Below are 26401 nucleotides of genomic sequence, written 5' to 3' on the forward strand. Positions count from 1 at the left end.
GAGCCAGTCTGAATCAACTCACATCTGCTCAAACAGCAGCGCCACCTAGCGACCAAATGTCCAAAATCTCAGGACTGTGGGGGACACATCCTCATTCAAACACCTACAGACCGCAACAAGGAGTCATGTGTTCGCGGACTCTAGAGAGAACCCTCAGGCACAAATGTGTGAGAGACATTGGTCAGGGAAGGAGGGAAAAAATACTAATTTCAAATTTTATAGCAATATACGTCAGTGTTGTAAAGAGGGACACAAGTGATTATTATTGTAATAATTATGATTATAATTAATATAATTATAATCATAATTATATTATGATTATATTATAATTAATATAATTATAATAATAATTAATATAGAACATATTGATTATATATTAATATTAATATATTGCAATATATAATTATTTTATATTTATGTTTAATTTATTAACATTTATATATATTAATATGATATATCTATTAATATATTTATAAATATATTATTTATATTTATTAATTATATATACAATTATACTATAACATATAATTAATATAATTATGATAGAATAATAACGTCTCAGCCTCTGGGCTGTTTGCTCTGGGAGGGAGGGCCCAGTGAATCTTGAAGCTACCTTTTTAGTTGTTTACATCCCTGCTCAGGGACCTCCCCTGCAGGATGCAATGTTTTCATCTGGGAAGAAACTAATGGAAACCTTAAATCTGTAACAATGTATAAAAAGCCCTCATGACAGAATTATTTACTCTGTATTCATAACCTTGCCTTTTCACGGTGCACAGTAAAATGTACGGCCGCATCCACAGATCACAAGATCCAGGAACTCAGACCCAACCTAGAATGAATGTTTGTTTCCTTTGATTATTAACACGTTCCAAGCCCATTTTTCTCTTCCAAGTACAGTTATGTGCTTGTAATGAATGAAGACACACTGTCCTCCTCTCCTACCCCATGCGGCCTTCGCTATTCTACAAGGGAAGGGGCGCGTTCTGCTCTTAATTCTCACTTTGTTATATCGTTCTAGCCAGAAATTTAAATCATCTCCTTAAACTTTCTGTCAATTATTCTAACTTCCTAAAAGTATTTAAATCAAATTAGGAATTTTATAAAATCATTAATTCATGCAAACAAGGCTGTTTTATGAAAGTCCATCTTCATTTTATTCTGCAGGATATACAGCCCAAGAGAGTCGGCCTTCTCCAGGAAGCTCATCTGCCCACTGCAGCTCCTCCTGCATGACATCCACCATATTATATAGATTATTTATTATGGTATTCATTTCACCATATTTTATACGATTGATTACAGTATCCATTATAGCCTCTGTGCTGAAAGTGTTTATCAGCTGTTGGAATTTCCCAATGTAATTTTTCAGGTCACTTATGCATCCAGTCACATCATCATCAAATAAAGATACTTTGACTCGCTGCTTCCCAATTTGTATCTCCTTCAGTGGTCTTACTGCTCTAGAGAATTTCAAGTACTAAACTGAGTAAGTATGGAGAGAACGGACTCCCTCATCTTGTTCCCTAGTTTTAGTGGAATTGCTTTTAGATTCTTTTTATTTAGTTCGATGTTGGCCGTAGGCTTGCTGCAAATCGCCTCTGTTATATTTTGGTATGGACCTTGTATGCTTAATTTTTCCAAGACTTTTATCCTGTAGGGGTGTTCGATTTCATCAAAGGCCCTTTCTGCATCTAATGAGATGACCATGTGATTTTTTTCAAGTTTGTTTATATGCTGGATTAAATTTATTGTTTTTTTTTTTTTTGTATCTTGAACTGTTGTGGATCGGTTCTAATGCTATTCATGTTAATTCAGCTCATGAAATCACACAGGGCCTGCGTGTGTCTAGGCTGAGGGTCCCTGACCCCGGTTGGTTCTGATTAGAAAATAAAGTTGTCAGTGACCAATGGCTGGGCAGGGAGACAGAGGTGGGAGAGCTTAGCCCGGGATATGATGCATTTGAGTTTAGAAATAGGCTCATGCAGAAATATAGAAGGGAATTTAATTACAGTTAAATACACAGGAAAGGATGTTAATTAAAGTTATATAAAGAGAAAGGGGATAAGATATCCACATAGATATTAATCTCCATAGGAGGAGGAATTTAAGTATGCAAAGATGAATAAACAAACTTAGGACTTGATCTCATATAAGAACATGGCAGGAGATAGTGGGGGGAGTACTGTCTCAGTGGATAATGGTAATTGCTTTAATTGCTTTGAGTTGTTTTGATTACCAAAATGAAGGTGATTATAAGTTTGGTGGTATTAATGACAACAGTAATCCTCTGGAACAGAATTCAGAGTACAACAGGCACATTTGCATTATATTTTATCTTTATAATTTTCTTTCATATTTTATATTTAATTTTATATTTTACTTTTATTTATTATTTTCTATCTTATATTTTATATATGATATATTTTATATTTTACTTTTATTTTATATTTTATGTTTATGTTGTATATTTTACATTTTATATTTTATTGTATATTTTAAATTTTATTTTATTTAATATTTATTAATTTTATATTTTATAGTTTATATTTCTATTCATATTATATCATATATATAATTTATTATATTTTATATTTAATGTTATATTTTATATTATTTTATATTTTACTGTACTTTTAGTTTTTTATTTTCTATTTTCTATTCTAGGAGAGAGGCTCTGTTTTTGTGTCAACACAAAAAGTATCTGGACCCCTTCCAAACTAATATGGACCAGATATAATAGTGGAAGCCCCCTGAAGATCTTGGCTACAGATGAAAAAGAAAAATTCAAGACCAAACAGGACAGGCAACATAAATTGCTGATCCTTCCACAGGGAAACAACCTTGAAACATGCGTAGACATAAAAGTATCTCTAGCCAAAACTTCAGCTAAAAGCAGACAATTAATCTTGTTGGTTATGGAATCTTTAAGATTCATCACGACATCTTTCACGTGGCATGAATAAGGATTTATTATGTTTGGTTATTGATCAGATTAACTCGTGAAAGGACAGTCGTCTTTCATCTGCTCAAACAAGGAACAAAAAATTCATCTTTAATTGATCTGTTCACCTTGCACAATCTATGTAAATATCTTAGTGATACTAAAATGTTGGTTGTAAGATTCATATATTACACAATGGGCAGCTCTGACAAGATTCATCTGCAGCAACACTGAAATGACCTGCTGTTCCAACTATCTGCCTCCCAAACACCATCAGGAGTAGCTGCTGATTCCAGACAGACTTGGTTCATCCAGACAGAGCCAGTCAGAACTTCAGTCAAGCCCTGAGCCCTCTAAGCGAACGGAAACTGGATGACAGATGCAAAAGCTACTTTCTTAAGTCAAACCGATTTTTCTAATTTTCCTATCCCTCCTTACCTCTTTAAAAAAATTTTGTCACCGGGTAGTGGTGGCGCACGCCTTTAATCCCAGCACTCGGGAGGCAGAGGCAGGGGGATGATGGTGATGGAATAACGATCAATAATCAATGCCAATCAATAATCAATAGATGGTAATCAATAATCACCAATACTAATTGATAACAATAATGATCAATAATTGATGGCACACACCTTTAATCCCAGCACTTGGGAGACAGAGGCAGGGGGATTTCTGAGTTTGAGGCCAGCATGGTGACAGAATGAGTTCCAGGACATCCAGGGCTACACAGAGAAACTCTGTCTCATAAAACCAAAAATAAAATTGTCACCCGTCTTCCAAATGATCATAATTTTGAACAGGGAGGAAATAGATAGCAGAAATTACTAAATTTATTCTTGAACAAAGCACTGTATAGTCATAATCTTATAATGACAGAAATCTTTGTTAATCGATGCCAAACTGAACTTATAATTTCTTACACTGGCACAGAATTTATACATTGATACAGATTTAAGGTTTCCATTAGCACAAATCTTTGTATTTTGCTCCAAAATTTGAAATTAATATTTTTACTTGTAGATAGGCATTGTACGTTTGCAACCCATTTGATAATACAAAGCTTCGACCCAATTCTCTATAGCTGCTATTACAAACTGTTAGGATGACTAAGTAATGCAAGTTAAGGGCCACACTGTAAACTCATAGTTATATTAGATTCTGATTTAATTATAGTATATAATATAAATATATTTATTTATTTATATATATATAATATATTTATATATATATATATAAATAAATATATAATATGTGATTTAATTATAATAAATTATTTTTTAAAGTATTTTCAATATTATTCAAATACAAATAGCTAAGGGTAGTCAAGATTTAACAGTCCAGATATACTTTATATAGATACATAGTCTTCAAACACATCAGAAATTCACAGAATATGGCATTCATAATCATTTCATTATTATTAGTGTATATCATGCCTTATAGTTTACAGAACTGCTGAAACTATGTTCAATGTATATCTGAAATCAAAGGTATTTTAGTGGGTATGAAATGTCGCCAGCGTTGTGAGAGCCTGAGAGCCGACCCCACCCCTCACTTCATCACCTGGGAAGCACAATGGAGCCACCCTAGTGGGGAAGGCGTGGGTGAGCCTCCCCCGAGGGCAGGAGAGCAGGGTAGCTGGCCTTGCCCCTTGCTGCGTGTGGCACTGAGTGAGACAGCCAGTGAGGTGTTGTACACGTCACCCTGGTGGTGTGGGTGCAGGAGAACTAAAAAGCTGACCGACTTAGCTGCTGGGACCCAGATCCAGAAATCTGTGTTCACCCCAACGTCGACACAGACCATGAACGACAGGCACATGTGAATGGGGCCGGGCCCTCACGTACACACGAGAATAACTTCCTAAAGAATGATTTTCTCAAGCTTTTTTTCAAAGTATTAAGGTTTTCTAAAACTCAGGGCAGTGAGACAAAAGCTGGTTGATGGACCCCCGTAAAAGGTGTGTCTGGTTTCAACACACGGACACAGTTAGAAAGCATATAGTCAATGCAACTTACAATAAATACTGTAGAAAAGACTAAACCGGTTTTAGCTTGACGATTATAAAAGCCTTAAACCGTGCAATCGCCCCTGTTTAAAATCCAGATTCTCTCCCAACTTTACCTCTTGCTATCATAACATCATAGAGATCTGCTGCTGACTTCCATATGTGCTTCTGAAAATGCGCAGACCCCACCTTCCAATATTGTATTGATTTCTAGACAAGTACATGATTGAGACCGAATAATTTGTCATCTTTAAGAAAAATACAAGAGACATTATAATTTATCTTTTTGGTTCTCTGTCCCACAAGTTCTAAAAACTTGAGGCCAGGCGGCTTGTCACATCTGTGATATAGCCAAGCAAAGGTGGGTCAGAAACATATGCCCAACACAGGCAGACAATCACTCCTACAGTCCCTGCTCCACACTTCATCTCTTTACTTCCTCCCATGAGTATTTTGTTACTTCTTTGGGGGGGTGATATATATGTTTGTTTATTTTTTAATTGGATATTATATTTATATTTCAGATTTTATCCCCTTAACCCATTCCCCCACCACCCAGGAACCTCCTATCCCATCTTCCTTCCTGCTTCTATGAGGATGTGACCCCACCAACTCCCCCACTCCCACCTCCCTACCTTCAAATTCCACCCCACTTGGTGTTCAGCCTTCATGGGATCAAGGATCTCCTCTCTCACCTATGTCTGACAAGGCCATCCTCCCCTATATATACAGATGGAGTCATGGGTCCCTCCCTGTGTGCTCCCAGGCTGGTGGTTTAGACCCTGGGGAGCTCTAGTTGGTTGGTATTGTTGCTCTCCTCATGGGGCCACAAACACTATCAGCTCCTTCAGTCTTCTCTCTAACTTCTCCATTGGGAACCCCTTGATCAGTTCAATGGTTAGCTGTGAGCATCTGCATCTGAATATATCAGACTCTGGCAGACCTCTAAGGAAACAGCTATACCAGGCTACTGTCAGTATGCACTTCCTGACATCCACATCAGCCTCTAACTTTGGTGACTGCACATGGGATGGATACCCAGGTGGAATTGTCTCCAGACATCCCCTCCTTCAGTTTCTGTCCCACACTTTGTCTCCATATTTGCTCCCTTCAGTATTTTGTTACTCTAAGTAGGACTGAGGCATCCACACTTGGTCTTCCTTCTTCATGAGCTTCATGAGGGCTGTGAGTTGAATCTTGGCTATTTCAAGCTTTTGGGCTAATATCCACTTATCAGTGAGTAAATACCATGTGTGTACTTTTGTGATTGAGTTACCTCACTCAGGAAGATATTTTCTAGTTCCATCCATTTTCCTAAGAATTTCTCAAAATCATTATTTTTAGTAGCTGAGTAATACTCCATTGTGTAAATGTACCACATTTTCTGTATCCATTTCTTTGTTGAAGGACATCTGGGTTCTTTCCAGCTTCTGGCTAGTATAATTAATGCTGCTATGAACATAGTGAAGCATATGTCCTTGTTATATGTTGGGGCATTTTCTGGGTATATGCCCAGAAGTGGTATAGCTGGGTCCTCAGGTAAGGCTCTGTTCACTTATCTAAGGAACTGCCAGCCTGATTTTCAGAGTGGTTGTACCAGATTGCAATGCGAGCAACAATGGAGGATTGTTCCTCTTTCTCTGCATCCTCACCAGCACCTATGATCACCTGAGTTTTTGGTCTTAGCCATTTTGACTGGTGTGAGGTGCTATCTCAGGGTGGTTTTTATTTGCATTTCCCAGATGATTAAGTATGTTGAGCATTCATTAAGGTGCTTCTCAGCCATTCGAGTTTCCTCTGTTGAGAATTCTTTGTTTAGCTCTGTACACCATTTTTAACAGGGTTATTTGGTTGTATGGAGTATAATTTCTTGAATTCTTTGTATATATTGGATATTAGTCCTTTATCAGATGTAGGATTGGTAATGATCTTTTCCCAATCCGTTGGTTGCCATTTTGTCCTATTGACAGTGTCCTTTACCTTATAGAAGCTTTGCAATTTGATGAGGTCCCACTTGTCAATTCTTGATCTTAGAGCATAAGCCATTGCTGTTCTTTTCAGGAACTTTTACCCTGTGCCTAGGTATTCAAGGGTCTTCCCCACCGTCTCTTCTATTAGTTTCAGTGTATCTGGGTTTTTTTTGTGGAGGTTGTTTATTAACTTGAACTTGAGGTTTGTACAAGTAGATAACAATGGATCAATTTGCATTCTTCTACATGCTGACCTCCAGTTGAAACAACACAATTTGTTGAAAATGGTGTCCTTTTTCCACTGGATTGTTTTAGCTCCCTTGTAAAACATCAAGTGACCATAGGTGTGCAGGTTCATTTCTGTGTCTTCAATTCTATTCCCTTGATCTTGCTGCCTGTCTCTGTACCAATACAATGCAATTTTAATCACTGTTGCTCTGTTTGACAAGAACATCAAGTCTCTAAAGATAGAAATTAACGAAGCCCTAAAAACATAAAAAGATACCCTGTGCTCAAAAATCGGCAGGATTAACATGTGGCCATCTTACCAAAAGGAATCTACAGAATTGATGCAATCCCCAACAAATTCCAACACAATTATTCACAGAGATAGACAGATCAATTCCCAAATTTATTTGGAACAACAAAAAACTCAAGATAGTGAAAACTATTCTCAACAATAAGAGAACTTCTGAGAGAATCACCATTCCTGACATCAAAGTGTACTACAGAGCAGTTGTGATTAAAAAAAAAAAACCCACCACATGGTACTGGTCCAGAGACAGGCAGGTAAATCAATGGAATTGAATGGAAAACCCAGAATTAAACCCACAAACATGATTACCTCATCTTTGACATAGAATTCAAAGCCATCCAGTGGGTAAAAATGTATACTAAACAAATCATACTGGGTCAAGTGGCAATCAGCATGGAGTTGAATACAAATTGATCCATTCTTATCTCCTTGTACAAAATTCAAGTCTAAGAGGTTAAAGCCCTGGATGCAAAATCAAATACACTGAATCTAATAGAAGAGAAAGTGGAAAAGAACCTCAAGCATTGGCACAGGGAAAAAATTACTGAACAGAACACCAATGGTTAAGGCTCTAAGATCAACAATTCACAAATGGGATCTCAGAACATTGAAAAGCTTCTGTAAAGGAAAGGACAATGTCATCAAGGCAACATGGCAACCTACAGATTTGATCGTTACCAATCCTACAACTAATAGAAGGGGAATAGCCAATATATACAAACAACTCAAGAAGTTAGTCTCCAGAGAACCAAATAATCCTATTAAAAATGGGGTCGAGAGCTAAATAAAAAGTTCTCAACTGAGGAATCTCCAATGGTTGAGAAGCACCTAAAAAATGTTCATCATCCTTAGTCATCAGGGAAATGAAAATCAAAAAGACCCTGAGATTTCTTCTCACCCTAGATGGTTAAGATCAAAAACTCAAGTGTGAGTAGATACTGATGAAGATGTGGAGAAAGAGGAACATTCTTCCATTGCTGGTGAAATTGTAGGGTTGTAAAGGACTCTGGAAATCAGTCTGGTCGTTCCTCAGAAAATCGGACATAGTACTACCTGAGGACCCAGCTATACCACTCCTGGGCATATTCTCAAAAGATGATCCAACATACAACAAGGGCACATGCTCCACTGTGTTCATAGTAGCCATATTTATAATAGCCAGAAACAAGAAAAAACACAGATGTTCTTCAATAGAGAAATGGGTACCAAAAATGTGGTACATTTACACAATAGAGTACTGCTTAGCTATTAAAAACAATGGCTTCATGAAATTCTTAGGCAAATGGATGGAACTAGAATATATCATGCTGAGTAAGGTCCTAGTCACAAAACAGCACACACAGCATGTACTCACTGATAAGTAGATATTAGGAATAAAAGCTCAGAATACCCATGACACAACTCAGAGAACACATGAAGCTCAAGAAGAAGAAAGGCCAAAGTGTAGGTTCTTCAGTACTACTTAGAAGGGGGAACAAAATACTCACTGGAGTTAGGGGGTAGGAGGAAATTTGGAAGAAGAGAGGGAGGGGAAGAGGAAAGGGGGCAGGATCAGGTGTGGGTGGAGACGGGAGATGAACAGTGAGTCAGGAAATTGAAGAGATGTGTGTAGCAATGGGTGATGGGAAACTGGGGTAGCTACCAGAAAGTCCTAAATGCCAGGAAAGAAAGAGGATCCCAGGACACAGTGGGGATGACATTAGCAGAAATAAACAAAAAGGGGAGAAAGAACCCCTAGAGAAAGAGGTTAGGCTCTGCACCTGGTTAAGGCATGGGGTCCCACACTCATCTCAATAATATTAACTCATAATTGCTCTTGTCTAAGATAAATCCAGAGAATTCCCACCTGGGGGATCCATTCCATATGCATCCAGCAAACCCAGACCCTATAGCTGATGCCAAGAAGTGATTGCTGACAGGAGCCTTATATATCTGTCTCTTGAGAGGCTCTGCCAGACCCTTCCCATTACATATGCAAATGCTTGCATCCAAGTATTGAACTGAGAACACTGGAGTGAAGAGTCAGCCTCCATCCACATTTCCAGTTCTTTTGACACAGCATTACCACTCAGTATACAAAAAGTAAAGACTATCACAAGACACTCAACTTACACAATCTATAGGTCTGCAAAAGTACTAAAAATATATAAACTCACAAATTCATAATTCAACCAAAGTATGAAACAAATTCTCATTCATAGTAACTAAGATAGCACAATAAACTCCATAGCAAGATTTTACCATAAGCAGTGACACACTAACCATTACAAAAATGGAGTTAAAGACTCCACTTAACTCAGTGTGGATATTATGGGCAAAAATATAAGGAAATTCAAAAAACCACATCAATTCAATGCTCCATCTGTGTCACTAATAGTAATCTAACCAAGTTTCATACATGAGCATAAGAGACATACATCTGTCTTGTTGTAATGTAATCCAAGACAGGACTGTAGCAAAACAAATACCAACTAGACAAGAATGAAAACTATATGGTATATACTAACATTAGCAATAAAATTCTCTCTCATAAATGACATCTAATTTCTTTGATTCCTGTGAATAAAATGTATGAAATTGTTCTCAATTTTTTTAATGAAGTATGAACAAACATCAACCAAAGAAATGTTTCATCAAATATCACTGACTACCAGGGACTGATTATTAAGCAAGACATCAGCATTATAACTAAGCGAATGTCTTTGCAGGTACTGATTTTGGACAGGATGGGTGATGAATCTTTATAACTCAAGTTATCATTGGATTCAGCATGATGACATATTCTAGAGATGACAGGAATTACATGATTTTGAGGAGATTTTTTAAACATGACTAGCAGAGAATAGTATATGAACAACAGAGAGAATGGTCACCTCCTGCCTCAATTTTGCATGTGAGAGTGCCCTTCCCTACACGAGACAATGGAAAATATAATGTCCCATGATTAAACTCAATGTCTAAATGTTAAGGAACACTTATGACCTTCTCAACTTTTGTCTTACTATGGAAGTTCTGGTGAGATCCATTGTGTTCACACATATGGCTGTTGACACATGGTCTGGTCCCAGCTGTCCAGGAGAAGATACTTTCAGAAAATATTTATGCCATGGATGTGAATGAAATCATGGCACCTGAGGATGGAGAACATGATCTTCACAACATGTTTTCAACAATGTTTTGATCAAAAGTTTTCAGACCTCAGATGTAGAGCTTGAGGCAAGAATTTTCCCACTGAATCCAGGGAGCATTACATAAGATGAGTGGAAAATTATTGTTGAATATAATTAAGTAGATATCCAAACAGCAGTAGCCTTAAAAACAGACACATAGTTGTAAATGTGTGTGTTTGTGTGTGTGTGTGTGTGTGTGTGTGTGTGTGTGTGTGTGATGTTTGTCTGCATAAGAAACAGATTAAGCAAATGCTCTGGCTTAGATCCTAGCAAACGTGAAGAAGCTGTGTGGTTTCACTATTTCCTTTTTGCTCCTGAAGTTTTCTCTCATCTTGTGCTGTTTGACTGAACTCAGTTGCTTTTGGAGGAAAAAGAATAGTGAAGATTATGATGGACATTTGAGAAGTGACTGTGGTTTTTCGCTTATGTTACAGGAGGAAGCTATTGAAGACGATTTCTATAATCAACTTATTCCTTTTAGGTAAGTCATTAACTATGTTTCCTTCTTCAATATCATGAATTAGAAATATTTAACAGTATAAACAAACTGTAGGGTTCTGTCCTGTTCTCCCCCCTGTTACTTTAGGAACTACTGAAAATTATTACATCATTGACTATTTTAATACTTTGAAATGTGTCACAGTTTAGTTTATCTTTACAACGCTGGGCTCCAGTTCACAATGCAGGACAGTGAGAGAGACTAGATTCTGTTGAGTGTTTGTGGATATCTTGTCTTGAAAGATGTCTCTTCATCTACCTTGAATTCACAGTTCTCACCTTTGGGAAGAGCTCAATATGAAGAGACTCCAACACTGTCTATATTCTATTGTCTGCCATTGATTCTTATATGAGCGTGCATCTAAATGCCTTCATTAAAATGTTATCAAATTTTGGTCTCCAAAAGTTAGGCATACATTCAGACATTGAAATATTTGTGTATGTGCTGGTCTACTATACCTGATTACATGAATAACTATATATATATATATATATATATATATATATATATATATATATGCATATATATGCATATATACGTATATATACATATATATGTATATATATACATATATAATATATGTCATATAACTTGTGATATAATGTAATATAACATTACATATATACCTTGATTTTTAATATAGTCTTTAAATGCATCCCTCCTGCCATTCTGGAGTTGACACTTAATGTGGATAAAGACTGCCAATTCTGTTACCAGAATAATCTTTTCGTCCAATTATGCAAATACTCAGTCACATATTAGGCTTATTATCACTATCAGGTAGATGGTCAATATATCTATTAATTATCAAATAAATATAACATTAGAGGAGATCTAGGAGAATAAATGCATTTCTTGTAGATAAGAACCTGTTCTTAATGTGGCTACATAGTTCTGAGATCCCAAGTGTGAGATATTATCATTTGTGCCTGCCGATCATGTAGGAAAGAGTGTTGAAATCACTCACATTTTACATAATCTGTATGACTGGGACTACTTTTTTGTGACTGAGTTTTCCGTCTTTGACTCTTCAACCAATCTCTTATTCAATTTTCATGTCTTTGGGATTTAAAGAATATGTTTCTCAATTGTTAGCCACAGTACACTGTGTGCACTTTGATAGTGATGGTGGCTTCACATAATTATACTTCTCTGTTATGTCAGTAGGAATTTCATTTCTGATGTATTCTGTTTTATCCTACACCTCAGTAGAAAAATAGTGGAAATTCTCATTGGTGACATTTTTATAAGCCATAATTAGGTTTAAATTTATAAATATATGAACTGGGCCAATGCACTTTTCAGGTTTCAAAAGAAAAACTTAGCTTCAAACACTCCAATTGAAATTGCAAATTTCATCAAAAGAGGATGTTTTTCATTTTTACTTCTGACAAGAGGTAATTGCTAATTGTAGTATATAATCTGCCAACTCTCCTGGGCCAGGTGAGCACATTTCATAGGGAGAGAAGATTTCTGTGTTCAGATATCATTTAAAGGTTCTTAAAGAATGAAGAAGACTGAGGTGTTAAGAGAAATTTGATACCTTTTTAATGAAATTGACATAGTAACAACACACTGAAAGGTAACATTAAATTGATGTGTAAAAGAGCATAAAGGTCAATATTCTAGTTATGTGGATAGTTGTATCATATTGTATATTTTGAAATAGATAAATTGATTTATATAAAATATATCTTAAAATAATTATTGTGTGTTGAATCTTAACAGTTGAAAATATTAACATCATGTTCTACAAAAACCATGAAAATCTTATTGATAATATTTTCACTGTGCATAAAACTAGCATTTTTAATGTTTACTACAAAGAGAGTTTGCTATTTTGAAATCTGTTAAATATTCTTACTGATGAAATAATTTCTTTCCTACAAACACTGATAATCATTTTAAGTAAACTGATTGTTAGACAATGTACACAGATGTATAATGTGCTTTGAATACTCTCACACTATATCATATAAGGGCTTTTGAATATAATTTTTAATGATTCCTTTTTAATATTTTATTCTCCTTTGCTAAAGTCCCCCAAAATATTTTGTATGTCTTGAAACAATTTAGTACTCAATGTTAGATATAGGATTCTCAGTTATGGATATTATTAAATATTCATTAATAATATTTTAGGTTATGAAAAAATGAATATAAAAGTTGAACAAATTTTTGATATATTAGCTCATTCTCAAAATACTCAATAAAAATATGATGTATAAATTGCATTTAAATAATAAAAATTTTAAGGAGAATGTGTTATAGCTTTTATGTGTGGTTTAAGCCATGCTTATATATTTATTTATCTGTGGAATTACAACTCCAAATATACTTTAAATTAGTCTTGCTTAAGAGGACAAGAATCTAGTTCAAAGATGACAGAGATATAAATAATCTTTATCAGTTTTCACGAATACAAAATTTATCATATTATAGTACCATACATCTATGAATTCTTAAATTGTATGGAGTTCTATAGACTTCTAATTTATGAAACTTATTCAAGAAATTTAGACAGAAATATAGCATGTCTCATATTACAAACTTTTGCAATTTATATTTTGTGTTTTATACATCTCCCTTAATCATTTTTATGCCTTGTTATAGAATACAAAAAAGAAAATCTTAGTTTCTTCTGGTAATTATTTTTGCTGCTGAAGAGATCAACAAGAATCCTTATCTTTTACCCAACATGTCTTTGTATTTTGACATCATTGTTGGCCTATGTGGAGATACATTGGGAATTCTGGATAATGTATATTCACAACAAAACCATAGTTTGGAGTTTATTAATTATATCTGTGGATTAGATCCAACGTGTGCTGCAGACATTATAGGACCATCATGGAAATCATCCTTAAGACTAGCACTTTATTCTAGGACACCAACGGTAAGAAGGCATAACACTGGAATAGTTAACAACTTTTAAATTTCATTTGCATGTGCCTACAACATAGCTAGGAGAGCATGCACTTATGTGTGTGCTGCTACACACATACACACACATATTGTGTGTGTGTTTATATGTGTATATATATAGTATATATTATATATTTTATATATACACATATATATATGATAAAGAGTTAAAAATCATATCTAAGCAAACAGAGAAAACTGTTTTATAGGACATTCAGACTTGTCAGAAATAGTCTAGAATCTAATAGAAATATATATATATATATATTTAGAGAGAGAGATAGTTGAGAGTTTTGAGAGAGAGAGAGAGAGAGAGAGAGAGAGAGAGAGAGAGAGAGAGAGACAGAGAGAGAGAGAGAGAGAGAGAGAGAGTATAATCTTATTATCCTTAACAGAAGTTCTGAAGGTGAGTAACATTACCTGTATGTAAGTCCAAGTGTCCTAACAATCATATTCCTCATGTGGATGTTTCATCTTCTCTTCTGTATCCTTTAGGTTTTCTTTGGACCATTTAATCCTAACCTAAGTGACCATGACCAGTTGCCCTTTGTCTATCAGGTAGCCACCAAGGACACCCATTTGTCCCATGGCATGGTCTCCTTGATGGTTCATTTTAGATGGACTTGGATTGGACTGGTCATCTCAGATGATGACCAGGGTATTCAGTTTCTCTCAAACATGAGAGAAGAAATGCAAAGACATGGAATCTGTTTAGCTTTTGTGAATGTGATCCCAGAAAACAAGCACTTATACATGACAAGGGCTAAGGTATATGATGAACAAATTACGACATCAACAGCAAGGGTTGTTATCATTTATGGTGACATGAACTCTACTTTAGAAATCAGCCTTAGACGATGGGGATATTTAGGTGCTCAGAGAATATGGATCACAACCTCACAATGGGATATTATCACAAATAAAAAAGATTTCACCCTTGATTTCTTCCATGGGACTGTCACTTTTGCACACCACAAAGGTGAGACTGCTAAACTTAGGAATTTTATGCAAACAATAAACACTGACAAATACCCAGTAACCATTTCTGACTCTGTCCTGGGGTGGAATTATTTTAATTGTTCAATCTCAAAGAACAGCAATAAAATGGTTCCTTTTACATTCGTCAACACATTGGAATGGACAACACTGCACAAATATGACATGGTCCTGAGTAATGAAGGTTATAATTTGTATAACGCGATTTATGCTGTGGCCTACACCTACCATGAACTCATTCTTCAACAAGTAGAGTCTCAGAAAATGGCAGAACCCAAGGGATTATTCATGGACTGTCTGCAGGTAAAGTTTCTTACTATTCATTATGTTTAGATAAATCAATGTGATCTTTTAAATGGACTCTGAGTAACAATTGTACATTTGTTAGAGATTATTCTCTCTGTGGAAAGATTTCTACACTGAAAAACTCCCAAATGATTCTTTAAATGGATAAATATCATACACAAGGATAAGATTTAAATGGAAGCAATACATTTTTATAAATATCAGGGAGTTTTGTGAAAACGTGTCTCAACATTTCACCAAATGAATTCAAAATGTAAAATAGGAACTAAAGGTTTTATCATAAAAGCCTTAGGTAATGACTTAGACTTATTATAACTTAGGTTATAATATTTTTCTAAAGAAAAATTTCTCAAGTATAGGTACATGAGCTGGGCAGTGGTGGTGCACACCTTTAATCCCAGAACTCGGGAGGCAGAGGCAGGTGGATTTCTGAGTTCAAAGTGCCAGCCTGGTCTACAGAGTGAGTTCTAGGACAACCATGGCCACACAGAGAAACCCTGTCAGGAAAAAAACAAAAACAAAAATCCACAAAAAACAAAATAAAAAATAACCCAAAATCAACAACAACCACAACAAAAATAACAACAACCACAAAAAAAAACAAAAAACAAAAAACAAAAAAGAATAGGTACTTGAGCTGTGATTTATAGTTAATCATTTAACAATTATTTATAAAACCATAAATGACTAAGACTGCACATTTTATTAAGTTTGTGTGTTTGTCATACATGCATAATATATATAAATGAAAGACCCAGAATTATTCTTAATTTTCACAACTTGCAGACATTCAGACTTCCCCTTCATTTGCACATACCTGGCTTCCTTTTTTTACAAATTATTTTTGACAAACATGTGCACAGTACACATGCACACAGAAACACAGACACAAACACACCATGTTACTTGATATCTGGTAATAATTTTTCTAGCACATTTTATCATTGACCATTAGTATTGAGCATATTAATTTTAATTACCCATAAGGTATATTTTATTTTACTACCCAGGATTACTTTAATACAGCTGTCTTTTCTGAAAGGTTTTAAAAAATTAGAGGAAATTCTGAATTTGGCATTCCCTTTATTGATATGCACAAGTAAGCATCTAATGATGCATCTCATTTAGGTGGCTTCCTTGCTGAAAACCAGGGTATTTACTAACCCTGTTGGAGAACTGGTGAACATGAACCATAGAGAAAATCAGTGTGAAGACTATGACATTTTCTTCACATGGAATTTTCCACAAGGCTTTGGATTAAAAGTGAAAATAGGAAGCTATTTTCCTTGTCTCCCACAGAGTCAACAACTTCACACATCTGAAGACTTGGAGTGGGCCACAGGAGGAACATCAGTGGGTATACCACAGGTTTTATTGTTTTCAGAATATCTAAATTTTAAAAAATGAGGCACTGAAGTAATAGCTCTGTGGTTAAGACCAATTGCTACTTTTACAAAGGACCATCCTCAGTTCCAATCACCAAAATTTGATAACTCTCAACTTCATGTAAATCTGGTCATAGAGATCAAAGGCCTCTGGATTCCATTTTAGGTTGCACCCACATGCCTATTCAAAGCCACGACACAGGAATATATTTACTAAACATATAGTAATATATATGTACATATATATATATATATATATATATATATATATATATATATAATGAAAATTTTGTAACTATATGTAAATAATTGATTTTTGATGCTGTGTGAACATATTTATAGTTCAATTAAGTACAGCACATATTTATTAACAGAAATCTTTCTCCAGATTCAAGGGTTTTTAAATTTTTTTATCTTTTTATTAGTTATTTTATTTATTTACATTTTAAATATCATCAGCATTCCTGGTTTCCCCTATTCTGTGGAGGATTCCCTTATCAGGCATCAGTAGGAGAGGAGGCCATTGTTCCTGTGGAGGCTTGGTGCCCCAGCATAGGGAAAGGACAGGGTGATGAGGCAGAAGTCAGTGGTGGGTCTGGGAGCTCCCTCATAGAAGTAGGGGGTTGGTGGGATGGGGGTTCAATGTTTTCTTTTAAACTTAAGAAAACTTCATTAATTTTATGAGAGTCTTACATACCATGTTTTGTTTATACTCACCAAACAACTTGTTCTTGATTTACCATACAACTCAGTGTTCTTATTTTTTTATTTATAAATAATTATAGAGAAACTGATGCCAAATAAACATTCCTTTTTGATTAATCAGTTTTAGAAGGAAAAATTTTAAATTGCTACAAACTGAATGTTGCATATATAATATTACATGTTATATAAATATACTGTGACTTTCATTGCATTTCGGGGTAATACAAAATAAAAATATTAAGTAATGCTGGTTATTAGGGGAGTATTTAAAGTCATATCTTTTAATGTCCCACATAGCAATCTATGGGTCATTATACATATGATGTATACATGAACTACACACATGCGTGTACACACACACACACACACACACACACACACATACACACACCACTACATATATGTTGCTTCAGATTCCCTCCTCCAGGTGTAGTGTACCATGTACTGCTGGATTCAGGAAAATTTATCAGAAAGATACAGCAGACTGCTGCTTTGACTGTGTCCAGTGCCCAGAAAATGAGGTTTCCAATGAAACAGGTACATGCTTGCATGCAGAAGAGATATTGTTGAATTCAAATTCCTTCTCATTGCAGACTAGAAATATGATATGGCCTAGATGGAAACTGAAGACCTAAACTCCCGTGTTTAGAACTTAATCAGTTAAATCATATCAACTTCTTTTGGACTTAGCAAATAATCTACAATATATTCTACAAACAGCACATTTCTTTCACAATATGATGGTTACTGATTGATTTTATATTAAAACCAGATGCTCAGGGTAACAGTCATTGTTTAGTGAAAGATATTTTAAGAGCTTAGATGGCTTAAAGGATTAAGCATGTCTTGTCAAAGAATTAAAACAAGAGTGAAGATTTCAAGAATGCAGCAAGAGAGGGGATAGCGCTTATCATCAATCCCAGCCTAGCTAAGGAAAGAGGGATGAATGTAAATATCCATAATCTTCATGCCTTATAGCTTTAAATGTGTGGTTGGGAAGAAAGAGATCTCACCACAATGACAGGGACATGCATTTGTCAGTGAGGCATACAGTTTCTAGAATGAAAATATTACTTTTTGCAAACAGTATTTGCATGAAGAATTGTGTGCTCTGGTGCCTATGGGTAGGTATAGACAAAGGGAACAACTCTCTAACCAAACAAAGTACATAATGTGTTTCATGAACTGGCATCAATACCTATGTCTGCACACTACTCTTGTCTGTGAGCTATGAATTTATGGTTTGAGGAATGTCATAATCTGAGATGATGCATATTATTCATCATTATATTTTTCTTGTTTTGTTTCATAAATAATGTTTTTTATGTTCCATTTCCTATGATGGTGTTTTGTTCCATCACCAAGCATATGTTAATGGAGAGCGATCATAAGTCAGTGGTCCCTATGGCAATAAGGAATGAAATAGATGTTCAAAACCAAATTATGTGTTGATACATCCTATGAATAATACAAATACACAATTATTGCCTACATAATAATGATATCTTATAATGGTTTATTGTTGTTCACCAGCAGATATGGAACAGTGTGTGAGGTGTCCAGATGATAAGTATGCCAACTTACAGCAAACCCACTGCCTCCAAAGAGCTGTGTCCTTTCTGGCTTATGAAGATCCAGTGGGGATGGCTCTAGCCTGCATGGCCCTTTGCTTCTCGGCCATCACAATTCTAGTACTCATCATTTTTGTGAAGCACAAGTACACTCCTGTTGTGAAGGCCAATAACCACATTCTCAGTTACATCCTGCTCATCTCCCTCATCTTCTGTTTTCTTTGTTCCTTGCTCTTCATTGGACATCCCAACCAGGCCATCTGCATCCTGCAGCAAACCACATTTGGAATATTTTTCACAGTGGCTATTTCTACCGTGTTGGCCAAAACAATAACTGTGGTCCTGGCTTTCAAGCTCACTACCCCTGGGAGAAAGATGAGAGGGATAATAACAGCAGCACCTAAGTTGGTCATCCCTATTTGTACCCTAATCCAACTTGTTCTCTGTGGAACCTGGTTGGTAACATCTCCTCCCTTTATTGACAGAGATATACAATCTGAATATGGGAAGATGGTCATTATTTGCAACAAAGGCTCTGTCATTGCCTTCCACTTTGTCCTGGGATACTTGGGTTTCTTGGCTCTGGGGAGCTTCATTGTATCTTTCTTGGCTAGGAACCTTCCTGACAGATTCAATGAAGCCAAGTTCCTAACTTTCAGCATGCTGGTGTTCTGCAGTGTCTGGATCACCTTCCTCCCTGTCTACCACAGCACCATGGGAAAGGTCATGTTAGTTGTGGAGGTCTTCTCCATCTTGGCTTCAAGTGCTGGGTTGCTAGGGTATATTTTCATCCAAAAGTGTTATGTTATTTTATTGAGACAAGATTTAAATTCTCTTCAGAAGTACAAAGATAAGTTTCATCATTGAAACTTCATTAGTTTTAAAATGTTAGATGGTACTCAGCATATCTTCCTGCTTTGTCTTGACAAAAGTACTACGAAGACATACAAAAATTTTAAATAATATACTATCACAGCAGGATAGCACTGCCTAATGAAATACCAATGACTAAGGCTTGGTAGAAAATGGTTTCATTCATGAGTACACAAACCTCAATTTTGAGTATAGGTAATTGCAATTGAGGCATAGCTGCCATCATTTTGATGTGTACATGTATAAGCAATACTCTTTATTAATGATTAATATAAGGTGACACAATGGTTTGTGAACAGTGCCACCTCCAGGCATGTTGTTCTGGGAATTATAAGAAAGAGGATTTGAGACAACATGGACATGACAGCAGTAATGAGCATAATGGCATAGACTCTAACTGGGCTCCTGCATCCATGTTCTTGTCTTGGTGTCATTTAATTAACTGAGACAAAGGTACACAGGGAAATCAATACTGTTTTCATATGTTCCTTTTGACCATGATGTTTTGTTACAGCAACAGAAACTAAGATATTAGCAAAATGGTAAGTTGTCTCATTAATGATTTGGAATATAATAGATTATAGATTACTGATACAATAAAAAGTACCAATTTGAAAAGAGAAACAAGAGTGAGTGTTAGTAGTGTGTGGAGCATAAACGCAGCATTGCATATTGTTGATGGCCATCACAGAGGAGCAGGCTTTCAGAGTAGCTTTACAATATATCATGTATATGTTAAAAATATCAGGTAACACATTAAGATGAGTACAGTACATGAAAAGGAATATGGGTTTCAGAGTTTGTCTGCAGTATAAGGCTCCTGTACTTTTATGAAAACATACCATTTAAACATGAAATGAACCTGCTTCATTCAGTGAGAAATATCAGTAGTGAAAATAATATCATACGCAATACCTTCATCACAATAAGGTCAACGAGTTCTGTGACCATGTAATTCATGGTACATGAAGGGTCTCATTATGAGTTTTTCAGAATAAGAGTTACTAAATCTTTTTCCCAATTTTTTATTGAATATTATATTTATTTACATTTCAATTGTTATCACATTTTATGGCTTCCTCTCCAGAAATTTCCTATCTAATCCTTTCTCCTTCTGCTTCTATGACAGTGCTTCCTTACCTGGCCACCCACTCCCACTGCCTCCCTGCCCTCGAATTCTCCTACACTGAAGCATCAAGCCTTTACAGGACCAAGGGCCTCTCTTCTAATTGATGTCTAACAAGGCCATCCTCTGCTACATATACAGCTGGAGTCATGGGATACTACATGTGTACCCTTTGGTTGGTGGTTTAATTTCTGGGAGCTCTGGTGGTCTGGTGTATTGACATTATTGTTCTTCCTATGGGATGCAAACCCCTTCAACTACTTCAGTCTTTTCTTTAACTCTTCCATTGGAGACCCCATGCCAATTCCAATGGTTTGCTGTGAGCATCTGCCTCTGTATTTGCCAAGCTCTGAAAGAGCCTCTCAAGAGACAGCTATATCAGGCTCCTGTCACAAGCACTTTTTGGCATCCCCAATAGTGTCTGGGGTTTGTGTCTGTATATGGGATTGAGCCCTAGGTGAGGCAGCCTCTGAATGGGTTTCCATCAGTCTCTGATCCACACTTTGCCTCCATATTTCCTCCCATGAGTATTTTGTTCCACCTTCTAAGAAGGGCTGAAGCTTCCTCACTTTGGTCTTCCTGCTTCTTGAGCTTCATGTGGACTACAAATTTTATCTTGAGCATTGGATCTTGGGTATTCCATAATTTTAGGCTAATATCCACTTATCAGTGAGTACACACCATGTGTATTCTATTGTGACTGAGTTAACTCATTCAGGATGATATTTTCTACTTCCATCCATTTGCCTAAGAATTTCATGAATTATTTTTTTAATAGCTGAGTAGTACTCCATTGTGTAATTGTACCACATTTTCTGTATCCATTCTTCTGTTGAAGGACATCTGGGTTCTTTTCAGCTCCTGGCTATTTTAAATAATGCTGCTATGAACATAGTGAAGCATGGGTCCTTGTTATATGTTGGATCATCTTTTGGGTATATGCCCATGAGTGGTATAGCTGGGTCCTCAGGTAGTACTCTGTCCAATTTTCTGAGGAACCAACAGACATATTTCCAGAGTGGTTGTACCTGCTTAAAATGGTTATACCAGCAAAAATGGAGGAGTGTTTCTTTTTCTCCACATCCTCCCCAACATGTGTTGTCCCCTGAGTTTTTGGTCTTAGCCATTCTAACTGGTGTGGGGTAGAATCTCAGGTTTGTTTTGATTTGCATTTCCCTGATGGCTAAGGATGTTGAACATTTCTTTAGGTGCTTTTCAGCCATTTGGTATTCCTCATTTGAGAATTCTTTGTTTCGCTCTATACTCCATTTTTAATTTGGCTCTTTGGAGTCTAACTACTTGAGTTCTTTGTACATATTAGATATTAGCCTTTTATTAGATATAAGACTAAGATCATTTCCCTATCTGTTGGTTGTCATTTTGTCCCATTGACAGGTTTGTTTTGTGTTGTTTTGGTTTTGTTTGGTTGTTGTTTTTTCTTTCTCTACAAAATCTTTGCAATTATATGAGATCACATTTGTCAATTCTTGATCTTAGAGCACAAAGCATTGGTGTTCTGTTCAGGAAATTTTCTCCTGCATCCATGTGTTCAAGGCTCTTCCACACTTTCTCTTCTATTAGTTTCAGTGTATCTGGTTTTATGTGGAGGTCCTTGATCCACTTGGACTTGAGCTTTGTACAAGGGGAGAAGAATAGATTGATTTCCATTCTTCTACAAACTGACCACCAGTTGAATCAGCACCATTTGTTGAAAATGCTGTCTTTTTTCCACTGGATGGTTTTACCTCCTTTTCCAAAAGAAAAAAGAAAAAATGTGACCATATTAGTGTGGGTTTATGTCTGAGTTTTCAATTCTATTCTATTGATCTACTTGCCTGTCTCTGTACCAATACAATGCAGTTTTTGTCATTATTGTTTGAGGGAAGGTGATTCTCCCAGAAGTTTTTATATTGTTGAGAATAGTTTTCACTATCCTGGGGTTTTTTGTTAGTCCAAATGAATTTGCAAATTGCTCTTTCTAATTCTGTGAAGAATTTAGTTGAAACTTTGATGGGGATTGCATTGAATCTGTAAATTGCTTGCCTTCAGCAAAATGGTCATTTTTACTATATTAATCCTGCCACTCCATGAGCATGGGAGATCTTTCCATCTTTTGAGTTGTACTTCAGTTTCTTTCTTCAGAACCTTGAAGTTCTTGTCATACAGATCTTTCCCTTGCTTGGTTAGAGTCATGCCAATGTATTTAATATTATTTGTGACTTTTGTGAAGGATGTTGTTTTCCTGATTTTTTCGTCAGCTTGTTTATCCTTTGAGCACATTATTATTATCCAGATGATATGGTAGTATACATAAGTGACCCCAAAATTTGCACCAGAGAACTACTAAATCTTATTTGAGCTTAATATTACACATACACACACATGTGCACACACATGTACACACACACACAAACAAGACACACATTATTATTTTTTAATATCTGTTGTTGAATCCAGTGTTATTTTTCTCTTAAAGTGTTGTTATGCCACTCCTAGGAGATATATCTTCACAGCCAGCTTTCAGTCTTAAGGTCTTTCAAAACCATCTTCTTCACTTTTCTCTGAGCATTGGATGAGGAAAAATTTTATAAGAGGGTACATTATTGGTTTTAAGTGTACATGTAGAATTGGAGGAATCTTTCTGGTGTGGTTCCCACTTGGTCTTTATTCTTTTTACCTTTTCCTCTAGTAGCATGGGGTATCATTTATAGCAGTTTGAATTCTATGCATCATAAGTTAAGCTTCTTGTTGTGGACCAGCTTAACTCATCCATATCTGATGACATAAGTCAGGGATGTCTTCAGGACTATCTTCATACTATCAGTTTGTATAGAGCAATAATACCACTAAAGACTCATGGATCTGTGTGGGAAAGCATGCCAATAAATGCAATGGGCAAAGATGTTGGGTTATTTCATGCAAACACTATCATCAAAATACAAAAGAACTGATGATCAAATGAACTCACAGATAATTTCTCATTATTCATAAGAACGGCACATGTTCAATTCATATATTATCCCACTACTAATAAGGAGGCATGGACAAGTGAAAATACATTATTTATTAAGAATTCTTGGTGGTACCTGTCAAAGAACATTCTTCTGCCATGTTATGTTGAACTTCATTATGATTATCATCCATGTTCTCTATATTGGTGTTACATCACTTGACAAAGAAATTGAGGATATAAAACAAAAATATTCACATAAATGCATTCTTTTTTTAGATATTTTATTTACACTTCAGATGCCATCCCCATTCCCCATTCCCCCCTTAGAAAACCCTATCCCATGCCCCCTTTTTCTTTTTGCATTTATACATTTTTTTAAAATAATGTTAATCATAGGCTTTATAAGTTTGGAATTGTTCAATCAGAGGTGTAACCCACTGACCAACCTAGGTATAACAACTATCTTTGACTGGTGGAGATACATAAATATCTGCCTCCCTGTCTCCCCCCTCTTTCTCTCTTTCATCACCTAGCTTCTCCTCTCCTTCTTCTTCTCCTCTTCTTACTCCTTTCCTTCCTCTCAGTACTCCTCCTACCTTAGCTCCTCCTACACCTCACCCTTCCTGTTAAAATGAAACTTTTCTCTCAATATACAATTAGGGCATAATTATGCCAATTTGTACCAGTGAGGTACAGGATAGTCCTAATACCCCGTCCATCCTTTTGTTGACTAACCAGCACCTCTGTCATCTATCCTAACTAAAACATTTAGTTCTGAACCTGGCTTTAGGATGAATGTCAGCTGACGACCATCCACTCAAATCTTTTCTCTTAAGGTAAATAGCTATATGTTTTCAACCTCGTCAAAAATCCAGAATGACTGAGTTAACTATAATTGTGGGAAGCACAAAGCATAGATTCTAAAACTTAGCCAATTTATAGAGACCTCTGAACACCTGGACACTTGCTCTACTTCAAAATGTTGGAGCATCTGTTCTTCTGCCTTCTGGCCCAGGATCATCTGACAGACCTTAGTGCTGCAGAATTATTAAGGGCTGATTACTCTGTCTAGGCAGATATAATCAGTCGACTCTTCTGCAAGTGTGTCCTTTTCTGGACAGTAATTTGTCTGTAGAAGGAAAGTGGCAATTCTTGCCTAGTGGCTGTCTCACAACTGGAGTAACTCCAAGGATGCTCAATTTCTTCTTAGAATTCAATATAGGAAGCTGTCCGGAGCAGACGGGTCTCTGATGAAAATGAACATTAATACTAAAATGTTTGTCATGTCAATTCTAAGGATTTCTGATGTTTTGAAAACCAACTATCCATGTAAGGTAATCTGGACTGTTGCCTGTTACCTCCACTCAGCTATTTCTAAATAAAACGTAGAGAACACCCTTATAATAAACTCCAAGTCATAAATTTACTATAGCCCTTAACTCACAGGCTGACTATCTCAAATCAGTTTAAAAAGTTAAAGAAGGACTGGGTCTAAGCTTTGTATTCCTAAATGTGTTATACTGGTACAATGCCTATGAGAGTAACAATATTTATCTCACTCTTATATCACTAAGAAGCTCATGCCAATGAAAACCTTAAAATTTGTAATCAAAGTACATTGGTGCCATTTAAAAATTTATATCTTCATCTTGATACTAATTATACCAATTTCTACTAATAGGTTATGGCTATGCAATAAACCCTAGCTAATCCTCACTATTCCGACAAACCACTACTTTTCACTAGAGAGACAGCCCAACATCTACCAATTTAGTCCCCAAGCTCAGGGAATAGGGGACATAAATGCATTCTTAACAAAATAAAAAATCATTCATAATGGAATCCTCTTTTGTGCAAATGCCCATGCAGCCCTATTTGCTATTTATTACTATTTCCTCCTAGTACTCATTTGTAGTGCCTTCATCCTCCTCTACAGGCACCTCAGCAAGTTATGACCCCTTTCCTAGAACAGTGACCCATACATATATTTCTGATGTATCTGTACCCTTTGTCATTCTGTCTAGGTTAGGTTGTTGCATTTGTAAATTTACTTAAATGAAAAACTTGGTAGCTCCAAGAGACATCCTAAGGATCCCCTGCACTCCAGACATAAAACATGTAACAAACTTTCTTGGCACAGTGTTTTACTTCTCTGACTTTGAAGTAAGGTTCTTATTTAGAAGCAGTATTGTGTTGTATAGCATGGTGGTGATTAAAGCATTCTCCAATTGCATGTAAGGCATTCTGTAATATTGTGGTTTGGGGAGAAGCATTACATGCAGGAAAGATAACTCCACAGCCAAAACAGTATCTGCTCCAGTAAGGAAGCATTATGATTTTAGGAAGGAAGTGGTCCAATATAGTCAACTGGCAACCAGGTTGTTATCAGGTAAGCCTGGGGAATGATGCCACATCTGTGGCTCAGTGTTGGTCATTCC

At 36.0% G+C, this 26401-nt stretch overlaps 1 protein-coding gene and 1 pseudogene across 1 annotated transcript in view; one reads left to right on the forward strand and one right to left on the reverse strand.

The window, feature by feature from the left end:
- LOC143441085 (uncharacterized) overlaps nt 1-26401 on the reverse strand; it is a 139706-nt gene that overhangs the window by 25194 nt on the left and 88111 nt on the right. The gene's annotated exons all lie outside the window — the stretch shown is intronic.
- On the forward strand, nt 10151-19878 carry LOC117695998 (vomeronasal type-2 receptor 116-like; annotated as a pseudogene).

Source organism: Arvicanthis niloticus (genome assembly GCF_011762505.2).
Source record: "Arvicanthis niloticus isolate mArvNil1 chromosome Y unlocalized genomic scaffold, mArvNil1.pat.X SUPER_Y_unloc_2, whole genome shotgun sequence".
NCBI lineage: Eukaryota > Metazoa > Chordata > Mammalia > Rodentia > Muridae > Arvicanthis > Arvicanthis niloticus.